Consider the following 17,700-nt stretch of genomic DNA (forward strand, 5'->3'; position numbering starts at 1 on the left):
AGTATAAATTTCACATTTCTGCTTTTGAAATGGAGGTCTCATTTTACTTTAAAATATAATACCGGTACATTAATTATTCTTAATGGTGCATGTACATTTATAAATTAAACTTTGCAGTTTGAATAGAATGTGGAAAAAAATTACATAAAAGGCTATTTCATTTGCACTTATATACAGGCTAATAACATCTTCAACTTGTAATGCAAAATGATGCATTTTATACATATTCACAAACTCAAAAAATGGTGAAAAATCTAATAGAATATATACGAGGATGCAGTTTGCAAAATGCATGAGATCATGTACGAGTCCAGCTTCACCCCGTGAGCCTGTCTGTGCTTGATTAAGTTTAGATAATGTTTTTATGTCTGTGGTAAATGTAAGTGTGTTTGCATATGTGTCCAGTTTCACATATTTTCATGTATGTGCTCGACTTCACACGCCTTGGAAAATATGTAATAGGTTGTGGCAGATGCATGTGTATTTGTGTATGTGTCCAGCTTCACACATTTTCATGTATGTGCTCGACTTCACACACCTTGGAAAATATGTAATAGGTTGTGGCAGATGCATGTGTATTTGTCCAGCTTCACACATTTTCATGTATGTGCTCGACTTCACACACCTTGGAAAATATGTAATAGGTTGTGGCAGATGCATGTGTATTTGTGTATGTGTCCAGCTTCACACATTTTCATGTATGTGCTCGACTTCACACACCTTGGAAAATATGTAATAGGTTTTGCAGATGCATGTGTATTTGTGTATGTATCAAGCTATACGCGTACGCTTTTCATGTGTGTGCTAATTTTACACGTCGACAAAATAAATATGTTAAATATGTAATCATGGTGGTGTAAAAGGTTTACAAGTGTATGATGCACAAAGAGAAAAAAAGTTCTGTGTGTTTTGTTCTGCAAATCTGCATATAAATAAACTACAATTATGTCCTGTTGAGAAACTGACAATCATAATAAGTAACATATTCATTTTACATAACTGTACTGAAAATTACACATCCAGTTTAAATTACTGTACTGAAAATTGAATTTGTGCAAAAACTCTCTGGCTGAATAACATACAAAATTATGAATGCTTGCATGTTCATCTATAAATCTCTAAGATATTTCCTAGTTAGCTTGTAGCGCCCCACCGGGCAGTCTTACAACACATTTCATAATGTCAGTTTGCATTTATAAATCAATTTATCCTTGTTCCTCATATCTTGAAAACAGATCCCGAAACTCTAGTCTACAGTTTATTTACACAGCACATCACAAATAGAAAAATCAGGAAAAATAATTCACAAAAAATAAAATTCAAGTAAAATATTCACGTGTACATATAAATCCGAGAAATATAAGGTAATATCTCAAGTAAGTATGTAGCTTTATCTATCTCTAACATTTCTATCTACTAAGTCTTCTATATTTCCATCATCTTATCTTATTCTAAAATTCTGTTGCACTATAGATATATTCAAGATCTGCTCCTGACGATCAGGAGCACATTATAAGATCCTTAAGATCAAGAGTCAATACACAGTCATTAGGATCAGCAGGGAGTTATATAAGAGGGGGCGATTAATATACAAATAAGATGATAACGTGTGAACAATTAAGTAATGAAGAGTTATATTACAGATAATATATTCTAAATCACTACAAGTTTACAAATTTTTGATCATATCATTGATAAAAGTATATATTCTTGACAACTGTATTGGATTCCCCTCTCTGACAACTTCTTGTTCACCAATTAGTTCAACAGTCATCTGGGTACTCAGGTGCTGTACAAGTCCTAAAAAAATCATTTTCAAAATTATAAAGAAAAACAATACAATTTTTAGATAGGTTTTCATTATTACTTCAATTGAAATTAAAGCACAAGCTTTTGAAACATACTTAAGTAACTTAAAACATGTATAACTAAACATAATGGAAATATAGACAAAGCAACTCAATGTCAAACATATGTAACATCTGTAATATCCATTAAACTTACTGAGATACTTAGAATGTTTGTGGGGTGCTTTCACTGAGCTAAGCAATATATAAACATTTCTTGATTACAGTTGAAGGCCAGTTCTCACCTGACTTGCACATTTATATGGACTGGTTCTATGTTGATAATCTCTTTCAACTATCTTCATCACAACATCTGAAAGTAATCCACCTTCAAAATTAAATCTGACACTCACCTCAGGTGCATACAGACTCCCTGTACAAATGCATGGAAAATGAAATTTTGAATAAAAAATGAACTATCTCTTCACCATACCTGGCCTCTTTAAAAAATGTGAGGAAATCATTTAAATATATTCTTTACATAAAATCATGAAGTAAGTATCCAACAATGTTGAAAAAACTCATCTCTAGAATTTTACATTTATATTGAATGAAAAATGCATTGTTCCCGCTAGTTAAAAAAAATCAAAATACATTACCTAAAATGGAATGAGGTACAACTGTGACTGGTGTCTCACAGTCTCAGGCATGACCAATAAACACAAGACCTTTCCATCCTTAGCAGCATGCATTAGATCCACATTCCTTGCAACTACAAAAATATACAATGGAAATTTTTAAAATGAGAGCGAAGAGTGTTACATGTACTTGGGGGAACAGAGGAAGGAATTTTGAAGTCAGATTAATTATATTTCTGTCAGTGTTGGGACGGATAAATTTCCATAATAAAATGAAATGAATTATTCGCAACAAAAAAGACACATGTATTACCTTGCAGTCACCGTCGTACAAAATGTATACAGCTGACAACACCCCAAAGCTCTTTCTTTGTTTACTTGGCGGAATTTTCTTTGCATTCTAGACTGGTTCCCTGCTCTGGTTCCCATACATTGCCGTGAATAAGTCCTACGTTTATTGGTTTTGTTTTCAAGCTTCAACATCAATAAAATCTCCAGCACATTTACAGCCTGTATCGAAACTACACTGAAAAAATACTTTACACACCGTTGTCAGCTCAGTATTATGTTATCCTCTTCATTCACGTAATATGTAAACTTCTCCAATGTAAAACGAACGACCTACTCTGAACAGTAACCCTCCCAAATATGGCACTGTGTATTCGGTTGAATAGCCAATCATTTCAAATCAAGTTGAGCGGGTCTGCATCGTTATTTTGACGAAGTTTGAAACCAGCGGTAATTTTTTGATACTTCATCTAGATTTAAGAAGATTCTTGCCTTGACAACTGCTCGAACTCCCGGGTTGGCATGCTCTAAAGGTTTGTTTACGATTTCCAGCCGTTTTCACTTTCACTTTCAGATCAGTACATTGTGCATGTTGTGAATGAAGGAATCTAATCAAATTCACGCAAAATGACGCTTTGTATGTTATTTACTGCCAGGATATTAGATAAGTATTTTTGACAATTTGGGGATTTATTGTTTATGTGCGTCACTTAATTCTGTAAAGGTGTATGAATTAAACAAGACAAAGATAAACATATTCTGGAGTGGGACTAAAATGAGTAGTAAAAACCAAATCATGCCGGGAATTTGAAACTGAAAACCGGATTTTTGCTTATCACAGAGAATTTACACTTTCAAATGTCATAAAACTTAGAGTTGGCTAAGAGTTTCAACTCCAAATTTGACAAATAAGTTTGTTTTATTTTGTATTTTAAACTGTGTCCATTTTCTTTAAACACATGCAGGTAGTGAATTCAGTATGCAGATTGTTGAAGGGAAAACTTCAAGACAGGGCGAGGAAGCCGGCAAAACATGATTACCCAGATTGAGGATCCCAGTGTTCTTTGGTACAAGCACATTTTTATAATAAAGAAGATGGGCGTATAAGGCGAGAAAAATGCCTATAGCGCGACTGATAAGAAGGGAAAAAAATTAATCTCAATTATATCCAAATTTTATGTCATATCTCATCTAATATTAAAGTATAATTTATGTTAAATCTCTACAATTTACAAAAATTTTACAAGGACTGAAAATATTAGCCTATGAAAAAGGTTACACACACTAAAAAGAACAAAAACGATCATTTTCTCATACTTAAACAATTTTTTTCAATATGGGTGGGTCTTCTCTCCATTTTTTTGAAAGATGATCCTAAAAGTGTGCAATAAAATACACATTTTTGGGTTTTCAAAAACATGGAGAGAAGGCCCACTATACCTTAAAAGTTCACTTTTATGACACAACATTAGCATGTTTCCGAGAAATACTTCAAGTCCGATAAGTCGCGGGTCATATCACAAACATGAATTAAATGCCTTACATCAACATGAGCGTTGTAGTATAGTGGTTAACGCATTAGTCTCAAAGTAGTATGTTATTGATACGTCTGTTTTTTATTGCTAGGGTTCGAATCCCACGAACACAATCTAATAATTTTATGAAAGACATTTTTTACGAGATTTTTTTCACTCTCAAAAAAGTATTTTTTTCTCATGATTTCAAAAATTTTAATAATCATAAGCTAATTTAAATAATCAATTCACATATTTAATATGGTTTCTTAATTTTGGACACGATAGGCATTCTGCCCGTCTTGTTCGCCCATCTTCTTTCATGAAATCTGTTACTTGAACAAACATTTACATTATTTAGTGCTTGACTTGCTCGGGAGTCAATATCGTCATATATTTGTAAAAAAAAAATGTTCAATTTCCTTTGTATAGTCTCAAGCTACAGAGCCTACCATGAGAAAATTAAAAGATCTGTCATGAAGAAGAGGCGGGTTCTCAACTTTCATATTTATTATAAATGGCAAGTATTGTTTCAGAACTAATTTTAGATTATTCTTGATAGAAAAATAACATAAGGGTGTTTGTTAATTCATAGCTATTATTTATGATTGCATTGTGTATTAATTTTCAAAATCAATTCATTCTTTGGTGAGCAAGTGCAGCGGTTTGTTTCAAACTCATAATTTTTTATATTAATTTGTCCATATGCAGAAAATGTTAATCACTGTACAAATTCTATTTCAGCATGATTGTCATCTTCAATTTGAGGAACTCTCACCTAAAGTCCTTTTACTGTTCCATATCAGGAAAAAGTTCATGAGCTGAAACATGCGATTGGAGAAAAAGGTACATATATCCTAAATCATAACTTGAGTATCATTCTGTATACGTGTACAGCTAAACTAAATATGTAGCACTATATTGTTCTCTTTGTAAACTGACAACAGAGTAGTCAGGAAACCTTTGATTTCCCAATGTTTCAGGGATTTATTCTTTGTTTTTGTATAGAACCCTTAAAAAAATACATAGTTCTCAAGTTGTAATGTATAGGCTTTTTGTGATAAGGGATACATGACCTAACCATTGATTCTTCATATGAAATGTCAATAACAAGAGTTCCACTCATTAAATTCATAAATTTGCATTTTTTTTGCTTTTTGAGGTTAAAGGTCATTTTAGAACTTTTTATTTATGAATTAGGTTGTTCCTTGTTTTTATTTTTATAAATCATGGTATTTTGAATTCTGATAACACAGACGCCTTTGAAAATGTTCATACTTATGTGTGGCACTGAAAAAATACTTATAGATTTTCTTTTTCTTTTAGAAAAAGCATTAGGAAAATGCCTGCACAAGGGGAAAAGGTTTGGACTCAGAAAATGGAGGTGTGACAAAACCATTTTGACAGTTGTTGATTTCCACTAAAAACAATATCCACAAGAAAGAGTACATAGTTTTATGTTGATTCACAATTTTAATTCAAGAATGTACAATTGGTTTTATTATAAAACATGTCAGTGACACATACAAAAAAAACATTCGTGAAATGTACTCTGTCTTAGATATGTATGTAATTTGCAGGATAGGATGAGGGCAACATAAACTGCCAAGAATCTTGATGATTTTGATCTTATGTTTGTAAAAAGAAATGTTTTGTATTGTAATAAACAAAGTTAAAGTCAGCTTTTTTGTTACTTTGTATATTAATTATGATGTTTACATTTCCAAAACTTATCAATTTGGAAGAAAAAAACTTTATAATTATTTATAATTTGAATAAGACTTCATTCACTGGAATGGAAAACATAGCTTATTAACTTTTGTGGTTATTAAAGATGGTATTTAATTAAATTTAGGGTTTGTAAATATCAGATTGTGGTTATTAAAGATGGCATTTAATTAAATTTAAGATCTGTAATTATCAGATTTCATATATCCTAAATACTGTGTTTAATGGTTGTAAATATTAACTTTACTTTTTTGTAAAGTCAAGATAAAGTGGGACATTACATCATATTTAAGTGCATGTAAAGTTAATGTAAAGGTCACCTTTCCAACTTTGACTTTTTTCAGAAAAGCCAATTAAAGGCATTGTAAATAATAAATTTACATTATCTTTACTTGTTTTGTAAAGCCAAATTTTCATGCAGTGATTATTACATTGTACAACATACTCTGTAAATGTTGAAGAGGGGAACACTAACATTCCTGAATCGATCCCAAACGAGGAAATTCGGGTTGAAATCCATATTTATGAGAGATGTTTAGATGTGTTAAATTATTAAAACAAAATTGAAATAGCGTTTGCTCAAATGATTTCACTGCAAGGCGTTTTACTAGATACATGTATAAATATTGATGAACGAAAGCGATTTTGATAAACGTGTTACGGCGAAGACCACTTATGCCTAGAAGACAAATCTTTAAAAAAATATTGCAGAGGATTTTGTTTTCTCCTATAAGATCTCAAGCATTTTCAGCAGTGACATCGACTGTGTAAACATTCAATCATATATTGTAAACGATTGCTGTAAAACGTTTTAAACGTCGTTCTGAAACACAACACACTTCTTCTGAAAGAATATTAGGGAAGATATGTACATATATAAATAAAAGAAACATGTGAACTCATCATGCTTATGGGAATACATTTGAAAAATGTTTTTTTTTTTTTCAATCACATGGACATGAACATAGATGTTTCACTCCAGCATATATCATAAAGCGACGGAAAGTTATTTTGAAAATCAATGATTATTTTTAATCAAAACAGTAGATCTATAATTTGACGTCAATTATGTCACAATGGAGATAGCGCTCATCCGTGTGCTGGAGAAAATGAAGTGTACAAGTTTACTTGAAAAGAATTGGAAGGAAAACTATTTGTAAATGTAAATATTTAGAATTACTATAATTTGGTCTATAAGATAATTCATGGATGAATACTATATCAAAAAAATATATATAATGCAGTTACAAGTACAATGTAAAATAACCTCTTTTCATTCAATGTGTTCAAATGTCTGAACCCCCCCCCCCGCCCCGATTCCAGGTCACTAAGAAGAAAAATCGTTGAGCGTTCAAAGCATGAAGAATAAGGCCTTTGAGGACTGTGAACTAGTTTATAATATATAATTTATTTATACTGATATAGTTACAAAATGAGTGTTTTTGAGATGAAAAACTGAGTTTGAAAAAAAGAGTTATTTTCGTGACCACTGTCTGTGATAAGTAAATCATTATGCATCACATATAAAATGAGCATCAGCTGCCAGATTTTCAGGGAAAAAGTATTTATTTATCTATAAATGTGACATTTATTGTCTTTAAACAGATTATGCATATTTAAGGTCCAACAGCAAACCATCATATGAAAATGTTAAATCTTTCAATATTCTAGAAAGGGGGGTACTGAAATGCGTGTATCTTCAAATTTAATCCGATTACCTTACTTCATATTTTAACCATAACTCACTTATAATGACTATTACATCATATATTAGTTTTAGAAATATTCATTGGGTATTTTTTGTTTAGACGTTAAAAACTGCTGTTGAGGTGAACATTTTACTGCAAATTTACAATTAATACTTCCCCCCAAAACAATGGCATTTTTACATTTTTCAATAATTTCCGAAACAGTTTTTATTTTCTATAAAAATAAAGCATATTATTAAATATCTACAGAAAATATTTAATTTGCTTCAATTTTGTTGCGTGTAAAGCATTATAAAACATTCACCTAATAACTATAAAAAGATTAAAAATTTGTAGTTACCATGGCAACCATAACTTCCTTATAAGCCTGATAACCATTCATGATACTTTGATATAATGGTATCATTGACATTAGGAACGTTATAAGTAAAAATGAGAAAAATTCATTGGGCAGAATTTTTTCACGGACCCGTGCAATCCTTTCCTTAAATAAACTAACTAAGAACATAGCCATGATAAGGAGGAATGTTTTTTTGCAAAATTGTGAGTTTCATGGCCCCAGGATCAGGGGTTCTAGTACTAGTGGGGGGGGGGGGTTCTATTGATGATATAGAGAAAACGCATTATTTCTTTAAAGGTCCTCTTCTCCGCTGCTGGGTATTCAACGAATTATCTAAGTATGTACGCAGCATTGTTAAGGCTTGAATTAGGGGGCGGGGCCTAATTTATACGGGAAAAGTTTACTGTGACGTCACACAAAAATATGACTTTTATGTATTTCTCATAATACCTGAAACTGAAATTATTTGCAACTTTTAACTGTATTAGCTTAATAAACAATAATAAAACCTATCAATGCATTAAAAAAAGTTGCTAGGTAAATCCCGTGTAGCTAGTTTTAAACAAAGCACTGATTGTGATGAACTTGTATATATGACGTCATTTTGGTAAACATGACGTATTTCATGTACTGTGAGAGGCAAATTTAGCAATTTTTTAACAATGAAAAATGTGTTTTAAAATAAAACGGAATATTATTGACAGGTTTTAAATAGTCGATTAATACCAATGTAGATCCTTTGTTTAGTGCGATTATTCATGAACTTTCAAGAAAATGTATTTTATTAATTATGTGTTGTTTTTAAGTACAGGTTACGTATATTTTACATCGAGATGCACCATAAAATCGTACTTTCGCAAGGGCATACACTGCATAGATCTTAATCATTTTTTGAACATAGATAAAGGATATAATCCTTAACTGGAAAAGTGCTGCTGCTTTCTTCAAATCGAAGGCGTGATTTCATAAGTACACAAAATATTTTGTAAAAGTCTTATATTTTTTGACATTGGCCTATTTACTTGAAAATTTATCTATTAAAACGCAAATTCTATTCAAAGCAGCAGCACTTTTCAGAAACTACAAAGTGTGCAGAAACAATTAATAGCTTGAATTTTTAATTTCAACTAGGGTATGCCCTTGCGATATTGAGATTTGTAAATGACCTACATTCAGTACACGTACTTTGCATTCATCACGTGACTGTCCATCGATGGGATTAACTTCATATAGTACAGAGTGGGTAATACTATGCTACTTCCATAGGTATTAACGTTCTGTGATAATAAAACAGCTTAATTGAAATAAATTTAATTCAAAATAATATCCCCCTTTTTGCACATATATTTTCCGTTGATTTTTCATAGTAGGCCTTAACAGTGCTGCGTACTTTTGATGAGCAAGAATGGTTCTTCACTAATTGTGAATTTTATGGCCCCAGGGTCAGGGGTTCTGTTGTTAGGGCAGGGCTCTATTTATTAAATAGAGAAAATGGGAAATCGTTTGAAAATCTTTTTCTCTGCTGCTGGGTATTTAATCAATTAACTAAGTAACTATATAGTTATGATAAGCAAGAATGCTTCTTCCAAAATTGTGAATTGTATGGCCCCAGGGACAGGAGTTCTGGTGTTAGGTTGGGGCTCTATTGATTATATAGAGAAAATGCAAAAATTGTTTGAAAATCTTCTTCTCTGCTGCTGGGTATTCAACGAATTAACTAAGTATATAGTAATGATGCGCAAGAATGCTTCTTACCAAAATTGTGATTTATATGACCCCTAGGTCAGGGTTGTGGTGTTACGGTGAGGCTCCATCGATTATATAGTGAAAATACATTAATTCTTTGAAAATCTTCTACTCTGCTCCTGAGTATTAAATAAACTAACTTAGTACATAGTCATGATGAAGAAGAATGCCTTTGTGAATTTTATGACCTCAGGTTTAGGGGTTCTGTTGTTAGGGTTTGGGCTCTATTGGTTATATAGAGAAAATGCAGATATTATTTGAAAATCTTCTTCTCTGCTCCTGGGTATTAAGCAGACGAACTACCTATATAGCTATGATGAGCAAGTGTCATTCTTCCTTTATTGTGAATTTCAACGCCCCTGGAACAGGGGTACCATGGTAGTGGGGGAGGGGGATAGTGGCTCTACTTATAAACTGAAAAATGACTTCTCCTTTGTATTAATAAAATACTTTTGATAAGCAACGGTGCATTTTCCAAAATCGTGAAATGTGTGAACCAAGGGTCAGGGGTTCATGTGTGGTAGTGGCAGTAAACTGATTATTGCTGAACATTACTGATTAGTCGAAATGGATTTTTTTAATCCCTTACTCTGTCTATTGGTATTAAGTAACCAAACCAAACAAGTTAAGTGTACAGTTACGACTAGCAATAGTACCTCTTTCAAAATTGTGAATGCCATGATGTCTAGTTTAAAACATGAACCAAATTCAATCCTTTTAAAGTTGTTGCATGATGCTCAGGTGACCTATAAGGCCCATGGGCCTCTTGTTTTCTTTGCAGAAGTTGCACATACGGAAATGAAATTTGGTATACAGAGTTATCAGATGAATAAACAGGTTAAGGTCTGTTTTGGGTCCCGCCATTTTTGAGTAGTATTATAAAGTAATCCCCTTTGAATTATAAAGAATTAAATTTTTTGCAGATTTCGCTCGGGTTCTTTGCAGAGGTTGGTTGCATGAACAGCAATGAAATGTTATATACAGGTTTATTTGATAAATATCTAGTTGAAATTATGTTTTGGGTGCAATCGCAAAGATTTTGACATATATTTATGCCCTTGGATTAAAAAAAATCTAATTAGGAGGAGGGGGACATAAGTGTTTTACAAATATCTCTTGTTGTTTTACCCTTTGGGAAAGAGTCCAGTACCGATTTAATTAGGAAAAAATATAAACGGAAATTTTTCTGAATATGTATGATCATAAGAGGCTTTCCTTATACAGGATATTTTGAAGCTTCAAAGAGAAGTGATAGGCTGTAAATTTTATAAAAAAAGAGTGATTCAAGGCCTTTGGGTCTCTTATTTGCTCTATATTGTGGCCTGTTATATCCACTTTTTCTCTATCCAGGTTGAACTACTACATACTTAACTAAGGATCTAAGGATGCTTAAAATTTTCTTCACAATTATATGATTTCTCTGACAAGATAAAAAATAATTACCCTTTTAGCTTTTTTTGTTTTTATTTTTATAAATCATGGTATTTTGAATTCTGATAACACAGACGCCTTTGAAAATGTTCATACTTATGTGTGGCACTGAAAAAATACTTATAGATTTTCTTTTTCTTTTAGAAAAAGCATTAGGAAAATGCCTGCACAAGGGGAAAAGGTTTGGACTCAGAAAATGGAGGTGTGACAAAACCATTTTGACAGTTGTTGATTTCCACTAAAAACAATATCCACAAGAAAGAGTACATAGTTTTATGTTGATTCACAATTTTAATTCAAGAATGTACAATTGGTTTTATTATAAAACATGTCAGTGACACATACAAAAAAAAAAACATTCGTGAAATGTACTCTGTCTTAGATATGTATGTAATTTGCAGGATAGGATGAGGGCAACATAAACTGCCAAGAATCTTGATGATTTTGATCTTATGTTTGTAAAAAGAAATGTTTTGTATTGTAATAAACAAAGTTAAAGTCAGCTTTTTTGTTACTTTGTATATTAATTATGATGTTTACATTTCCAAAACTTATCAATTTGGAAGAAAAAACTTTATAATTATTTATAATTTGAATAAGGCTTCATTCACTGGAATGGAAAACATAGCTTATTAACTTTTGTGGTTATTAAAGATGGTATTTAATTAAATTTAGGGTTTGTAAATATCAGATTGTGGTTATTAAAGATGGCATTTAATTAAATTTAGGATCTGTAATTATCAGATTTCATATATCCTAAATACTGTGTTTAATGGTTGTAAATATTAACTTTACTTTTTTGTAAAGTCAAGATAAAGTGGGACATTACATCATATTTAAGTGCATGTAAAGTTAATGTAAAGGTCACCTTTTCCAACTTTGACTTTTTTCAGAAAAGCCAATTAAAGGCATTGTAAATAATAAATTTACATTATCTTTACTTGTTTTGTAAAGCCAAATTTTCATGCAGTGATATTATTACATTGTACAACATACTCTGTAAATGTTGAAGAGGGGAATACTAACATTCCTGAATCGATCCCAAACGAGGAAATTCGGGTTGAAATCCATATTTATGAGAGATGTTTAGAAGTGTTAAATTATTAAAACAAAATTGAAATAGCGTTTGCTCAAATGATTTCACTGCAAGGCGTTTTACTAGATACATGTATAAATATTGATGAACGAAGGCGATTTTGATAAACGTGTTACGGCGAAGACCACTTATGCCTAGAAGACAAATCTTTAAAAAAATATCGCAGAGGATTTTGTTTTCTCCTATAAGATCTCAAGCATTTTCAGCAGTGACATCGACTGTGTAAACATTCAATCATATATTGTAAACGATTGCTGTAAAACGTTTTAAACGTCGTTCTGAAACACAACACACTTCTTCTGAAAGAATATTAGGGAAGATATGTACATATATAAATAAAAGAAACATGTGAACTCATCATGCTTATGGGAATACATTTGAAAAATGTTTTTTTTTTAATCACATGGACATGAACATAGATGTTTCACTCCAGCATATATCATAAAGCGACGGAAAGTTATTTTGAAAATCAATGATTATTTTTAATCAAAACAGTAGATCTATAATTTGACGTCAATTATGTCACAATGGAGATAGCGCTCATCCGTGTGCTGGAGAAAATGAAGTGTACAAGTTTACTTGAAAAGAATTGGAAGGAAAACTATTTGTAAATGTAAATATTTAGAATTACTATAATTTGGTCTATAAGATAATTCATGGATGAATACTTTATCAAAAAAATATATATAATGCAGTTACAAGTACAATGTAAAATAACCTCTTTTCATTCAATGTGTTCAGATGTCTGAACCCCCCCCCCCCCCGATTCCAGGTCACTAAGAAGAAAAATCGTTGAGCGTTCAAAGCATGAAGAATAAGGCCTTTGAGGATTGTGAACTAGTTTATAATATATAATTTATTTATACTGATATAGTTACAAAATGAGTGTTTTTGAGATGAAAAACTGAGTTTGGAAAAAAGAGTTATTTTCGTGACCACTGTCGGTGATAAGTAAATCATTGTTCATCACATATAAAATGAGCATCAGCTGCCAGATTTTCAGGGAAAAAGTATTTATTTATCTATAAATGTGACTTTTATTGTCTTTAAACAGATTATGCATATTTAAGGTCCAACAGCAAACCATCATATGAAAATCTTAAATCTTTCAATATTCTAGAAAGGGGGGTACTGAAATGCGTGTAGCTTCAAATTTAATCCGATTACCTTACTTCATATTTTAACCATAACTCACTTATAATGACTATTACATCATATATTAGTTTTAGAAAAATTCATTGGGCATTTTTTTGTTTAGACGTTAAAAACTGCTTTTGAGGTGAACATTTTACTGCAAATTTACAATTAATACTTCCTCCAAAAACAATGGCATTACTACATTTTTCAATAATTTCCGAAACAGTTTTTATTTTCAATAAATATAAAGCATATTATTAAATATCTGCAGAAAATATTTAATTTGCTTCAATTTTGTTGCGTGTAAAGCATTATAAAACATTCACCTCATAACTATCAAAAGATTAAAAATTGGTAGTTACCATGGCAACCATAACTTCCTTATAAGCCTGATAACCATTCATGATACTTTGATGTAATGGTATCATTGACATTAGGAACGTTATAAGTAAAAATGAGAAAAAATCATTGGGCAGAATTTTTTCACGGACCCGTGCAATCCTTTCCTTAAATAAACTAACTAAGGACATAGCCATGATAAGGAAGAATGTTTTTTTGCAAAATTGTGAGTTTCATGGCCCCAGGATCAGGGGTTCTAGTACTAGTGGGGGGGGGGGTTCTATTGATGATATAGAGAAAACGCATTATTTCTTTAAAGGTCCTCTTCTCCGCTGCTGGGTATTCAACGAATTATCTAAGTATGTACGCAGCATTGTTAAGGCTTGAATTAGGGGGCGGGGCCTAATTTATACGGGAAAAGTTTACTGTGACGTCACACAAAAATATGACTTTTATGTATTTCTCATAATACCTGAAACTGAAATTATTTGCAACTTTTAACTGTATTAGCTTAATAAACAATAATAAAACCTATCAATGCATTAAAAAACGTTGCTAGGTAAATCCCGTGTAGCTAGTTTTAAACAAAGCACTGATTGTGATGAACTTGTATATATGACGTCATTTTGGTAAACATGACGTATTTCATGTACTGTGAGAGGCAAATTTAGCAATTTTTTAACAATGAAAAATGTGTTTTAAAATAAAACGGAATATTATTGACAGGTTTTAAATAGTCGATTAATACCAATGTAGATCCTTTGTTTAGTGCGATTATTCATGAACTTTCAAGAAAATGTATTTTATTAATTATGTGTTGTTTTTAAGTACAGGTTACGTATATTTTACATCGAGATGCACCATAAAATCGTACTTTCGCAAGGGCATACACTGCATAGATCTTAATCATTTTTTGAACATAGATAAAGGATATAATCCTTAACTGGAAAAGTGCTGCTGCTTTCTTCAAATCGAAGGCGTGATTTCATAAGTACACAAAATATTTTGTAAAAGTCTTATATTTTTTGACATTGGCCTATTTACTTGAAAATTTATCTATTAAAACGCAAATTCTATTCAAAGCAGCAGCACTTTTCAGAAACTACAAAGTGTGCAGAAACAATTAATAGCTTGAATTTTTAATTTCAACTAGGGTATGCCCTTGCGATATTGAGATTTGTAAATGACCTACATTCAGTACACGTACTTTGCATTCATCACGTGACTGTCCATCGATGGGATTAACTTCATATAGTACAGAGTGGGTAATACTATGCTACTTCCATAGGTATTAACGTTCTGTGATAATAAAACAGCTTAATTGAAATAAATTTAATTCAAAATAATATCCCCCTTTTTGCACATATATTTTCCGTTGATTTTTCATAGTAGGCCTTAACAGTGCTGCGTACTTTTGATGAGCAAGAATGGTTCTTCACTAATTGTGAATTTTATGGCCCCAGGGTCAGGGGTTCTGTTGTTAGGGCAGGGCTCTATTTATTAAATAGAGAAAATGGGAAATCGTTTGAAAATCTTTTTCTCTGCTGCTGGGTATTTAATCAATTAACTAAGTAACTATATAGTTATGATAAGCAAGAATGCTTCTTCCAAAATTGTGAATTGTATGGCCCCAGGGACAGGAGTTCTGGTGTTAGGTTGGGGCTCTATTGATTATATAGAGAAAATGCAAAAATTGTTTGAAAATCTTCTTCTCTGCTGCTGGGTATTCAACGAATTAACTAAGTATATAGTAATGATGCGCAAGAATGCTTCTTACCAAAATTGTGAATTATATGACCCCAAGGTCAGGGTTCTGGTGTTACGGTGGGGCTCCATCTATTATATAGTGAAAATACATTAATTCTTTGGAAATCTTCTTCTCTGCTCCTGAGTATTAAATAAACTAACTTAGTACATAGTCATGATGAAGAAGAATGCCTTTGTGAATTTTATGACCTCAGGTTTAGGGGTTCTGTTGTTAGGGTTTGGGCTCTATTGGTTATATAGAGAAAATGCAGATATTATTTGAAAATCTTCTTCTCTGCTCCTGGGTATTAAGCAGACGAACTACCTATATAGCTATGATGAGCAAGTGTCATTCTTCCTTTATTGTGAATTTCAACGCCCCTGGAACAGGGGTACCATGGTAGTGGGGGAGGGGGATAGTGGCTCTACTTATATACTGAAAATGACTTCTCCTTTGTATTAATAAAATACTTTTGATAAGCAACGGTGCATTTTCCAAAATCGTGAAATGTGTGAACCAAGGGTCAGGGGTTCATGTGTGGTAGTGGCAGTAAACTGATTATTGCTGAACATTACTGATTAGTCGAAATGGATTTTTTTAATCCCCTACTCTGTCTATTGGTATTAAATAACCAAACCAAACAAGTTAAGTGTACAGTTACGACTAGCAATAGTACCTCTTTCAAAATTGTGAATGCCATGATGTCTAGTTTAAAACATGAACCAAATTCAATCCTTTTAAAGTTGTTGCATGATGCTCAGGTGACCTATAAGGCCCATGGGCCTCTTGTTTTCTTTGCAGAAGTTGCACATACGGAAATGAAATTTGGTATGCAGAGTTATCAGATGAATAAACAGGTTAAGGTTTGATTTGGGTCCCGCCATTTTTGAGTAGTATTATAAAGTAATCCCCTTTGAATTATAAAGAATTAAATTTTTTGCAGATTTCGCTCGGGTTCTTTGCAGAGGTTGGTTGCATGAACAGCAATGAAATGTTATATACAGGTTTATTTGATAAATATCTAGTTGAAATTATGTTTTGGGTGCAATCGCAAAGATTTTGACATATATTTATGCCCTTGGATTAAAAAAAATCTAATTAGGAGGAGGGGGACATAAGTGTTTTACAAATATCTCTTGTTGTTTTACCCTTTGGGAAAGAGTCCAGTACCGATTTAATTAGGAAAAAATATAAACGGAAATTTTTCTGAATATGTATGATCATAAGAGGCTTTCCTTATACAGGATATTTGGAAGTAAATTTTATAAAAAAGAGCGATTCAAGGCCTTTGGGTCTCTTATTTGCTCTATATTGTGGCCTGTTATATCCACTTTTTCTCTATCCAGGTTGAACTACTACATACTTAACTAAGGATCTAAGGATGCTTAAAATTTTCTTCACAATTATATGATTTCTCTGACAAGATATAAAATAAATACCCTTTTAGCTCACCTGAGCCGAAGGCTCAAGTGACCTTTTCTCATTGAATTTGTCCGTTATCTGTCGTCGATGTTGTTGTCATCGTCGTCGTCATAAAGAGCATGAGCCATCTTATGCGTAAAATGGCACCGTACTTATATCAATTAATTAACTATCACCCTCTTTTCATTTTCATATATCAAAATAAAGTAGACACTTGGTGTTCTCATGTTCTATAATGAAATTTTGTTTTGAAAATCCAATTATTAGAAAACAGGCTTTGAAAAATTGCGATGTTCTTGAAATTTGCAGAAAATATGCATATTTGACTACCTTCAACAAAGACTTAAAATAGGAGCACAGCCCATGATCCAAAAAATAAGACATGTTTTTTGATCTTCAGAAATAGACCTTTCTTTATGTATTGCCATATTTTGGATCAGAGGTTGTGCTCTATATGAAATATTGAAAAAAAAAACTTCAACTTTAGGTCATTTTCAAAGAAATTTACAGGATATGAGGAAAATGACGCAATTTATGACGTCATAGTGCATTGACTAGATGTGAAAATACGTCATAATTAATAGATACATTGTCACTAACAGTCCAAGTGACAAATACTGCATTTGCAACCTAAACTGAGCGGTTTTGAATTTTCAGAAATTCTCAGGGCCAAATAAAGACAAAAATGGCTCTACCTCTTTTCATATTTTCATCTTCTCAAGTACTCGGCCAATTTCAACCATACTTAACAACAAAGTATCCTTGCAGTTTCAAATTT

General features: G+C 32.0%; 2 long non-coding RNA genes across 2 annotated transcripts; one reads left to right on the top strand and one right to left on the bottom strand.

The window, feature by feature from the left end:
* Nucleotides 1-568: 568 nt before the first annotated feature.
* LOC134250706 (uncharacterized) lies at nt 569-3,674 on the bottom strand. Its single transcript, XR_009988569.1, has 4 exons — nt 2,739-3,674; nt 2,447-2,559; nt 2,093-2,160; nt 569-1,800 (listed from the first exon to the last, which is right to left on the bottom strand). It is a non-coding gene; the product is annotated as an uncharacterized LOC134250706 (long non-coding RNA).
* Nucleotides 3,675-3,683: 9 nt separating this feature from the next.
* Nucleotides 3,684-5,906, top strand: LOC134250707 (uncharacterized). Its single transcript, XR_009988570.1, has 3 exons — nt 3,684-3,780; nt 4,660-5,073; nt 5,554-5,906. It is a non-coding gene; the product is annotated as an uncharacterized LOC134250707 (long non-coding RNA).
* Nucleotides 5,907-17,700: the final 11,794 nt, after the last annotated feature.

The sequence above is a fragment of the Saccostrea cucullata genome, unplaced genomic scaffold, assembly GCF_032062105.1.
Source record: "Saccostrea cucullata isolate Sc308-1 unplaced genomic scaffold, CSIRO_AGI_Scuc_v1 ctg3291, whole genome shotgun sequence".
Taxonomy (NCBI): domain Eukaryota; kingdom Metazoa; phylum Mollusca; class Bivalvia; order Ostreida; family Ostreidae; genus Saccostrea; species Saccostrea cuccullata.